This window comes from Malus sylvestris, chromosome 8 (genome assembly GCF_916048215.2).
Source record: "Malus sylvestris chromosome 8, drMalSylv7.2, whole genome shotgun sequence".
Taxonomy (NCBI): domain Eukaryota; kingdom Viridiplantae; phylum Streptophyta; class Magnoliopsida; order Rosales; family Rosaceae; genus Malus; species Malus sylvestris.
In genome coordinates, this window is record NC_062267.1 from 1,738,628 (window position 1) to 1,750,778 (window position 12,151).

The following is a 12,151-nucleotide window of genomic DNA, read 5'->3' on the forward strand; positions in this document are numbered from 1 at the left end:
TCTCCAGCCTTGGACTTCTTGCCCTTCGTCCACTGGGTTTGTTTGGATCAAAACTTGATTTTTGGCCCAAGGATGGAGTCGGCCCAAAAGGAGGCCCGAAGGGGAAGATAGCCGAAGCCCAGTCGAAACCAAGAAAGCAGGAGTAGGCCTCTTCTGACTTGATGCAATTCATAAGGGCCACTTGCCTACCTACCCAAGGACCAAGTGGTGTAGACTGATCAGACTGCACAGCCCATAAAGTACTTTATGGTGGCATCACATGTAATAAAGCTGATGAGTCATCACCCTTAGACCGCATTCGGGCAAAATTATCGCTACAGGAGCCAAACCGAGTTGTCTATAAAAGGAGGAAGAGAAGACAGGAATAAGGACACTCAATCAAACAAACAAATGCAAGCCCAAACTCTGCTCAAAAAGCCAGATTTGCCTTTCAAAACGAAGCTGTAGTCAGCCCCAACCTTCATCCCCCGCGGGATAATCTTTTCTCCCAACCTCTGTAATAGCTCTGCTACCTTGTTCGAACTTGTTGTAGTATCGATTCACCTTTTGTATTCTCCTTTCCCCCTTCCTCCCTCTAAGCTTTCAGACATTTGACAGAACTACAAAGATAGGGACCTGCAAGACGATCAGCCTTAATTGATAAGGTTTAATCTTGCCCGACCTGCTTTGCTCTGTCTTTGTCTTCTCTTTCTTTAAAGTCTAGCAATATGTTGTATACTTCCAGTTATATGCAAGTTGTTTCTAGCAAAATTACGATGACAAAGCTTTCTCGGTATTTAGATCCGATTTAAATATATCTTCAGTGTTTAAATCAGATCCAAGTCCTAAGCCCTCGGGCATGTAAATCTGATTAGTTTAAAAGTCCTTGGCCTCAAGGCATAAAAAAGAACTTTATGTGGACTTAACCCATCCACGACAATCCTTGATAAACGAGAAGTCCGAAGTTACTTGGGGCGCAAGTAATCGACCTATCCTTTAGTTTTCTTTCTATTATATCATGATTTCCATAGAACGCTTGAGCATGGAATGGATTCTGATGGAAAGCCTCAAGGCCTACACCTAAGGCCCCACAAAGGCATCCATTTGGATTCATTCCGTTCTGCGATCTAAAGAGTCTAAGTATAAGAATGAACTCTGATGGGAAGCCTCAAGGCCTACACCTAAGGCCCCATAAAGGCACCTATTTGGGTTCATTCCACTTCTTGGATTCGGGTAATCAGAAGTATAATAGTTAGAAAACTCCGACAACCATAAAGACCAAATATGATATGTTCAAGTACTGGTTTAGTTTGACAGGAAGCCTTAAGGCCTACACCTAAGGCCCCACAAAGGCACCTGTTATATCTAACACGGTTGCTCGGGCATATGCATATTCATAACTAAAACTTGACATCCATTCGACATCTGCCATGCTGAAGATGGCAGTGGCATGCCTGAGCACCTCAAAAGTTAATCTTGATTGTGAGCCTCAAGGCCTATACCTAAGGCCCCACAAAGGCACCTTTCAAATTAACTCTGTCCTTCTCTTTCAGACTTGCCCGACAAGTATTGCCCGACGAGACTTGCCCGACAAAGCCCGACAGGAAAGCAGAAGCCCAACAGCAGCCCTCAACCGGCGCCGATCTCCCAGGGGAGCTGTGTGCTCGTTTGCCAGGAAGTCATCCCCGACGGACAATTCCTGCGACGAACAGGGTTATGTTAGCATCAGGGCTCCATCCTTTCTCATCGCCGCCTATATATTTTTTTTTATCAACTTATTCGCATTGGAGCAGCAAACAGCTGACAAAAAGGCCGATTCCAATCACCAAAATCTTGTTTATTCCAACTGCCATCTTTGATCCGGAAACAAACCATGCATGTAACCTTAACCTTTCTCTATCAACTCCCAATACAAAAACACGTTACAAATCAATTTATACAACATGGAGCCTATTAGGGATTCAATTTGTTTTGATTTGGTTCTCCAAATGCCATATGATATTTCCATAACTAATTATCACATTTATTCAATAATAATTGAAAATATATTTTCCTTATTCTTCTATTATGCTTTTGTAATTCAAAGATCATAATCGGAGTTAATTTCTAAAATCATGTTAACTCCTGATGATTTTGTACTATTTTAAAGAATTCATTGAATGGGTGGATGATCCATTGAAAATTTTGTAATGATTTTATGCCATTTAATTTTGACGTCAAATACTTGACCATTGCCATGAGGGAATTGGTTTTCCGTGAGACGCCATATGATGCCATTCATGAGGAGGCTGTTTAGAGAATAGAGTCTCAAATATTAGCAATTGTGTTTCCCTATAGTTCATTTAGTTTTTCTTTTTTTTTTTAGTCTAAATTTTTTTATTTATGACATGAATGTCAGTTTGGATTGCTTGGATGGTATTGGTATGTATGAAGCATGTTACATTATGTTGTTTGTATTTGGTGCTATAGTGAGTGTTGATTATCGAAACGATCTTGTGATGCTAAAATTTAAGGAAATTTTGTTTCCCTTTGTTTTTATTGAGAATAAATTCCACATTAATGGGAGGAGAAACCTTTTATAGTTAATACGGAAATTTTAGTTAGGACCTTGGTTGGTTTACTAGCTATAATGACTAATCACCCAGGTGGGAGACGATTGAAGTTGTAGGCTGGTTTGCCCTCGGAATTAATCATCGTGCACCCATGTCGAATTAAAATGTATCCATATTGGCATAAAACGTAATGAAAGGTTTTAAGATTACACATAACTTGCCGTTAGTTTTTTACATACTAAAATTATGATAATATAAACGTACCAGTAGTTTGGTATTTATCTAAACAGAAATTACATAACATATCAAATACAAATTTGTATACAAATTTGGATTACGAAACGCACTAATAACGTACCAAATTATCGGTACATTATTTTTCAAATATATATGTGCATACATAATATATATATATATATATATATTAGTCTAATTATTTTTGGTGAAGCCTTGAGACACCAAACTTGACTTCTAACATTCTAATATTCTAAATTAGAATAATTTATTGTGAGAAAATTAGAAAGGATATGACCAGAGAGTGGCGTAGGTGTGGATCTAGGAATCAAGGATGCAAAGTAGGTGTGAATTTTTGTGTCTTGGTGATATAATTTCTCCTAAATTAGAGCCGTCGAGGATCACATTCACAAGCTTCAAGGTTTACTCTAAAGTCGTCTAACAAACTATAATCAATTATAAACCAACACATGTAAGAGAAGCATATGTTAGAACTTAGGGACTCACTAGAAATTTAAGCCTACGAGTTACTTCAGATTGAAAATTAAATGAAAGATTATGTTTGAAAGATATAAAAGTTAAGCAACGATAACCAACCCACATGCCAATTCAAGCCCAAAAGAGCAGACCAAACTCATTATCTTATATGAAGGAAAGCCCAAACTGAAAAGATCAATGGCACAAATGTAATTAGATCGAAATCAAGGGCCCATTCCATATGCAACATGAATAGTGCAATTTCTTTTTCAACTTTAGACTTAAGTAATATGCCAAAATATTCTCATCACAAACCATTCCAATTATTAGTACCCCACCCTCCCTTTCCTTCCTTGTTGATTTTCCACGTGGCAAAATTTAGAAACGTTCAATATTGAAACATTTGAATGCAGAGTAGGATTCTCTCTTATATTTTTTTCCCTTCCCTCCCCTTCTCTTCCATACTATTTGAACGGTCACGGTTAAATTACGTTAACATCTTATATTAATTTTTTATAGAAAAAATAAAATAAAATAAGAGAATGTGAGAAAAAATGATGGAAGGTGATGGAAAGAGAAGGAGAGAAAATCATAGTCGTTAAGGAGTTCCTTTGACAGAAAAAAAATATACGGAGGAAGGTGTTATGTGTCTCATGGATGCATGTACTTGGTGTGCAACAAACAATGCATAAACAAGCACGTGTTTTATAAAATAAAATAATATATATATATATATATATATATATATATATATATATATATATATATATATATATATATATAATCCCACCAGAAAGGGGGGTGGTGTGGAATGAAAAGCCCACGGTACTGTTCACTTTAACGAAAAACCACATTTTTACACTAAAAAGTCAAACCTGGTACTATTCACTTTACCCTTTATTTTGTCCTTATCATTAAAACTCAAAGTTTTCAAGTCATTTTCATTAGTTTTCCTTTGCTATAGTATTGGAGGTAGGTAGTATAAATTTAGTAACTTTGAAGGGTTTGCTTTGTTTTTTTGTTTTTTTTTTTTGTTTTTTTTTTGAGGAACTTGAAGGGTTTGCTTTGTTTGGTGTATAAATTAGTTTCCAACTTAAAATTTTTGAGATTCAAACTTGAAATTTCTTAATTACAAGTAAAGAAAAATACTATTATATCATAATACTAAATGACTGATGTATTCTTATTAATTAAACCTTTTAGAAAAAGACAATATAAATTTGGTGATTTTGAAGAGTTGCTTTGTTTGGTGTATTCTTATTACTTAAATCTTTTTAGCAAAATACTTAATCAGGAGGCCATATTATGCCCCTTCTAAATCTTCTTATCCAAGTAAAAAATACAGGAACAATACATAGATTAACACAAGGATTTAGCAGTTACCAATTACTTATCCTCTCATTAACCATGTAATCAACTTCTATCATCCACATTAGCATTTTGTGTTGGATTTATTCCGATGTAAATCAACCTTAAATGGTCTACAACTTATAATAGGAATGTAATATTGGAGATTAATGTAGATATTGTGATTTATTTCCTAAATATATCAATCTTATATTAGGTGTCTTGCAATATAAGTAAGATTGATGGAGTCCTTGATTTTATGTGATTATGATACCTAACTGATAGGCTAAAAAGTGGGATTTGGGATTCCTTTATGGATGGAACCTTAATGCCTTAGCCAGTATAAATACTAAGGTCCCTGCAAACCCTAGAGACACAACAAACACTTCCCATAAAGTAGTTGTATCCAGCTAGGTGCTTTGTAGAAGACTTTGGTGTTGCCGCATCCTTCATCTTCTTCGTTTGATCTCCAATGGCTATCGCTTCATGATCAGGTCAGCTAAAATTCCTTCGTTTGTGTTTTAATTATATAACCACATAAAGTTTACATGTGGTATCAGAGCCACTGGTTATATAATTAAAACCTATTAGGTTTAATGTTATATAATATTCTCTTGAACTGCGTGTTTAATCCAAATTCTCATTGCATATACTCGGCAACATCACCATGCGATTTGAATAAGTTCAATTGTTAATTATGATCAGGTTGCATAATTATTCAGTTTTAATCAAGAATATTTTTCACTAATATTATGGTTGCAGTCAAGGGAAATTTATTAAGAACTATGCTAATTGATACCTTGATTATTATCAGCAAGACAAGTTGCCTGATTATAGCACGAATCCATAATATTGTATGCGGTGTATTATATATAACCACATAGCTTTGCTTGCCAATTGGAAATTGAACTACGCTTAGAGGTGCTTTTGATCAAGCATGAATTAAATTATGGAATTGAAGCATAGAATTTATATAATATTCTTATGGTATTGAAGCATGAAATTTAAAAACCATATAGGAATTGGAATCCTATAATCAAATAGGAACGTAAAGAAGCATATATGTAAGGCGTGGTATTATATTATGTATTTTTACAGTGGAAACCATGGCACTAAGAAGAATAACAGTTTTTTGTTCTATTTCAATCTTCATGCTAGTGTTTTGGTTGAATTGATTTACCATGTGCCACTGATGATCTCAATTTTTGTAAGCATGCTATATTTGTTCTGACCTTACTGAAGAGGTCCCTCCGATTAGCAAGCAGAACGAAGTCATCTACCAAAGCAAAATGGTTTGTTTCATTGACTTTGATTTCCATAATGGTTTATGGTATTTTGGTTGATATATATTTGGGTTGATCCCTGAAAGCTTAAATTGGTAATAAGATAAGATATAATTGCATGAGTGATGTACTAATTATTGTAGAGTATGTACATACATTGATTACCATGTATCGGTTAAGTATGTCATGAATATGGATCCAAATATTATATATTTTGGCAATACGTATCTAAATGGGCATATGCTTATTGAATAAGAACTAATATTATTTTCCATGAATTGCATTCTATATGAATTGCTACGAGTGATACGTTAATGTGACAAGAAACAATTGCATAAGTGCCAGCAATTGTTGGATCAAGCAAGTATATATATAATTTTCTAAAGCCAATTATGTATCTACAGTTCGCATAGCATGTATATGTATTTACATTTGTTCTAACCTTGCATTGGAGAATTTATTAAGATTCCTCAGTGGAACAAGCCCAATGAAGAGGTTCGTATTACATCGGTATATGAAATTCTGGTATGATGTTGCCTTTTGGTCTTCATGATAAATTATATAAGGAATGGTTATGTTGGATTCATGAAGTGTTATATTGTTCTTGCAAAATCCAACCATCTCGTGACGTTTTTTTTGTTGTAGGAGACATAATTAGTCATATCCTATAATTTATCAATACTATTGGGATATGTTATGCCTATGATTGTAATAACATATATTACAATAGTGTTGCAGGGAAGCATACGCTAAGTTTTATACATGTCAACTATATACAAGTATGTTAATGAATTAGATTCCCATACATGAAAGTAAGTCATACAAATTTTGGCAACATTTGTTAAGCAAATGACGTGTATAGTGTTGCTTGTATGGCTAATTTGGTTCAAGCATGAGATAACATATTTTTAATATTGCCGTGGGTTTTGAACTATAGTGAATTGTGGTTTTGTTTCCACTAATTTTCACAATATGTGAATGAACTTTTATGCCATTAATAGCACAAGCAATATGCGTGACTAATCGATCAGGTTTATCTATAATTTGCTTTCCTCTCAATAGTCGTATAAATTATACATAACTAGTTAATTATGAAAATTTGATGTATAATTTGTGGATTGACTAAGAATGACATAAAGCATCCAGTGGCAAGAACAAGAACAAGAACATTATACAAATGAATGAGATATGCAGTAATTATGTGACAATTCTCATTTGTATTTTATCTATTTATATGAGAATTGTGGTTGGTCATGTGATTATATATATGTTTATAAAGAAGTGGTGAACATATGAAGGCATGAGGAATGTATTTCATTTAAAGCATATGACTAAATTGATAAGCATAAGTTTTCAAACTTGTATATAGTTTGTTAGTTTTTCCTATGCCTAAAGAATTTAAACAATGTTTTGATCAGTCAATCGTTTTGTGCCATAAGGGGAGAAGAAAATAAATTATTCAAGGCTAATATATGGAGTCTTGTACTACGGAAAGAAAGGCACAAAAGGAAAGGAACCCGTTTGACTTAAGAAAGCATTTAGGTGATATCACAATTTGGCTTTTGAATTAAATCGATGGTATTGTCTAAGGGGTTTCTATTTTGAATCTATTAGCTTTATCATGTTCTCTCATACGTATTGACATCCTTGTGGTGGAAAATTAATATTATAGCTCTTATACAACTTGATCTATATGTGATTAATCTCCTTTCAAGTATGTTGTCAGGTTTTTTGAGATTAATTGGATATCGAAAGGAGTCATGAAGGCTGGAGATGATTAATGTCTTGTCAACTAAGCAAGCCGTAGCGGCTTAGTTGATGCTGGGACTATGGTTTTAAGTTACTTTGATCAACGTTGCATCTTAATTAGAATAAAAGGGATAATCTTCTTGCCCGTAGGTGTGGATCGTTTCCTTTGTTTTAATTAAGATGGCATAGTATGAGTTTTATTTCACAGGAGTTTGTGAAAACTTCATCTTGCCCGTAGGTGTTGAAGTTTTTTATGAAGGTAACTCTTGTGACATATAATTCAGTACTAGAAACTAATTAATTTTCTTGCCCGTAGGTGTAAATTAATCTAGTTTCATGAAGTTTATTGGGGATAAAGTTCCATGCCATCAGTTACAAAATCCCACTATGAGCCCCATAATAGGTTGTGGTTTTAAGGCATGGAAATCGGTTGCATCATAACATATTTTGTGTCTATTCATGAGACTTGTTGATGCAAAGTATTGGACCCATGAAGGTTAATCAAGGATTGCTAAGGTACACATTATTTAAGTCTTATGCTTGTAAATCTTTTCAATTTGAAGTATGATGTCGTTTTAGATGATGAAATTTGACTACTAGAGTTTCCCTTGGACATCAAAATTGAAATGATATGAAATTGAATTGTTATGGATGTATAAATTCATGATAGATGCACATAATTGTTTCTGGCAGATTGCATGTCTTGATTTAAATTGAGTGAATGATACGTCTAATGATCACCAAACGACCTGAATTTTTGATATGTTCAACATATATATGTCTACTATGTGTCTGCAAATTTTCGTAAAGTTTTGCCATGTAGTGTAATTATGGTGAATTTACTAGTAACCCATGCTCGTACAGACAGTTTTGCTGGCAGATTGTTTTTGTCTTTTGAGACGTCACTTTAGACAATTAGTTTGACCTAAAACGGCCCTATATTTTTATTTTATGATAGTATGTCTATTTTGATCTGTAAAATTTTGGTAGCAATTAAGCTTGTAAATTAATTATGATAAATTCTAAAGTAAGTGTAACTCATTGCTGAAATTCTGTTTGATAACTTTATGTTGGTTGCGATGTCTATTTAATTATGTCTAAAATATGAAGCAAATTTGTTTAGGTAAATCCTTGAAAGAATATATGAATGAGTGTTTGCCCAAGTGGGAGAATTAGTGAAAGAAAAATTGGGCTTCACACTCATTAACTTATTTGCAATAAGTGTATAAACTCTAAAAGTTTAGTGGGAGTTGTTCTAAAGTTTTGAGCATTAAGTGGACTTGCATAAAGTGTTATTTTATCTTCCATGAATATGTGTTTTGGTTGATGAAATTAGAATTATGCCATGACTCGAATGACAATAATATGTTTAAGTTGCAGAATGAGTACTTGGTGTATGTGTATATTTTTACTTGCAATCATTTGGATGACTTGATTGATTATTTGTTAATCTTTAGAAGAATTTTGAGGCTCATGGGGACTTAGCACAAATATGGAATTATTAATGCAAATAGATGGTTGTGAAATGCATGGTTTTGTATAAACAGCGGTGAATGTCTTAGTTTTACCTTTCATTGAGATTATGCTATTTAAGGTGTTAAGGAAAGGTTAAAGAAAGACAATTTTGTAGTGATATGCATTCATTGACTAAGTAAGGGTGTTCCCACAAGCATATTTCAAAAGTATGATTTAAGTAGTGATTTGCAAATTAAGTGACGATGTTGCAAATCAGTGGGAGCTTGAGTTTCATGTAATTGATGCCTTACATTTGCAGATGACCTATAAGGTATGTATGGTTGATTGAATCCATTCATTCAGTTTAATCTCCGGTTGGATTCATGAAGTCACATGTTTATGTGTTGGTCAATTATCAGATGATGATATATCTGATATCCAGTTAAGCAAATTGCATTTTAAGTCATAAAGGAATGGTTAATCTTCTTGCTCGTAGGTGTGGATTAATTCTTTTGGTTCGACTTAAAATGGCATGACATGATTTATATGTTGTATTAGTTGTGAGGGTTTTTTTCATCTTGCTCATAAGTGTTGAAAATTTTTTCTCACGAAAGTAACTAATATGGTATATGAACTAGTGTCAAAAACATGTTAATTCATCTTGCTCGTAGGTGTTGAATTAATTGTGTTTTATGAAGTTTTGTTTGCAACTGCAGTAGAAGTTTGCATTAAAGAGGACCTGAGATGATAAAAGTTGAGACACATTCAGGTAATTAAAGTTCATCTTTGCAATCATAATTTGACGGTGTTTCATGTGGATGAGGATTTTAGCATGTGTGATTATGAAGGTTTTTGGTTGTGTCAACCTTACAACCTTGTTAGTTCCATGTTGAAAGACTTATTTGACATAAACTTGTATCAAGGATAGGATGTTATCACAACTACATGGCCATTAAAGTGACATTAATCTTCAATTTCAAGTATAAACATAAATATTATATGTGTAGACCAGTGGGAGAATGTTGGATTTATTCCGATGTAAATCAACCTTAAATGGTCTACAACATATAATAGGAATGTAATATTGGAGATTAATGTAGATATTGTGATTTATTTCCTAAATATATCAATCTTATATTAGGTGTCTTGCAATATAAGTAAGATTGATGGAGTCCTTGATTTTATGTGATTATGATACCTAACTGATAGGCTAAAAAGTGGGATTTGGGATTCCTTTATGGATGGAACCTTAATGCCTTAGCCAGTATAAATACTAAGGTCCCTGCAAACCCTAGAGACACAACAAACACTTCCCATAAAGTAGTTGTATCCAGCTAGGTGCTTTGTAGAAGACTTTGGTGTTGCCGCATCCTTCATCTTCTTCGTTTGATCTCCAATGGCTATCGCTTCATGATCAGGTCAGCTAAAATTCCTTCGTTTGTGTTTTAATTATATAACCACATAAAGTTTACATTTTGTACTAAAAAGAAAAAGAAATTAAACTTGTACTATTATTAGAGGAAAAAATAAGAGCAAAAGAAATGAAGTCAATTTAACATTTGTATTTCATGCTTGCATGTTCCTTTTGTGTGCATGTTGTCTTTCTCTACAATTTGTCCATGAAGATTTATTGTTGTTTCCATAGTTTTTCTCGAGCAACTGTAGTAAAAAAGGAACAAAAGCAAGTGCGATAAGATATGCTAAATGGCAAAGCAATGTAGAACGACATCGACAGAGGTGTGCATGGCCGAGGGGTTCCCAAGCCAGGAAAGCGCAAACAAACTCAAGGATTGTCTTATTCACACCCAACATATTGTTGAATATACATACTTATTTAATACACTTCATACCTACTTTTAAAATTACAATTTATCTTAAAATACCCAAGTTATTTTTCAATATTACCCTCACACTCTACACTTTTCACTCCACACCAACCTCTATGTTGGTTTCAAAAAAACAAAAAATTGCTTGTTCGTCCCACAAACTCATTTTCTTTCTTCCTGGATCTCCAATTAAATATATAATAATTAGAGTTTAATTCAATGTAATCTCTTGCCTGCTATGTATAAATGTATAAAATAGAGTTCCTTTGGGGGTAGGAAAATCTTGCAAAACACAGTTTTTCTTGTTTCTCAATTGAGGTATTTGTTGATTTCTTCCCTGAACTTGTAACTTGCTGTCAATTTACACCCTGAACTTTTATTTTAGCCCATCATTCCTTTAAACTTTTGTTAATAGCTAACTACCACCCTTCCGTTAGATTTCCAACTTTCCATTTGTATTTCTGTTAAAATTTTATCACAAGCCATGCACATGAACAAAAAATTTATCACGTGCCATGCACATGCTGTACACATAAGAGCAAGAGTAAATTGTAGCAATAATCCCTCAACTTATCAAATTGGAGCAATAATTTAATCTTGTCATTTTCTCACCAAATGAAAATCTGAAAGAGCACTATAAAATAATTTACGTATATTTAAAAAATATAGGTAAAGTGTATTAGTAATAAATTTTCCATGTATATGTAATGATACATGCAAAATAATTTACTTATAAAATAAAAAATGTTATTTGATTCAAAATAAATTTATCTATATTTTATATAATAATATAGGTAAATTATTGCACACATATATATTAGTAGTAAAATGTGCCTTATATATAATAATGCATGAAAATAATTCACATACAATTAAAGGAAATTTGATTGAAAAATAATATATCTACTACTTTTTGTTTATGAAATTTACATATTGTTTAATCTTATAAGAAAATAATGTATCTATTGTTTTACTTTTATTTATTTTTGTTGAATATCTATTGTTTTATTTTAATGGAGATAATTTGTCTTGCTTTAATTTTTAAGAAATAATTTAGGCACTGTTTAACTTTAATAAAATAATAATTTACCTACACAATAAATGCTATTTGATTCAAAATTAATTTACTTATATTATATATATATATATATTAAATATACATAAATTATTTTTAAAAACATATATGCTAACAAACAAAAAATGCCTAATATATGTAATAATCTAGGTAAAATAATTTATCTACAACATA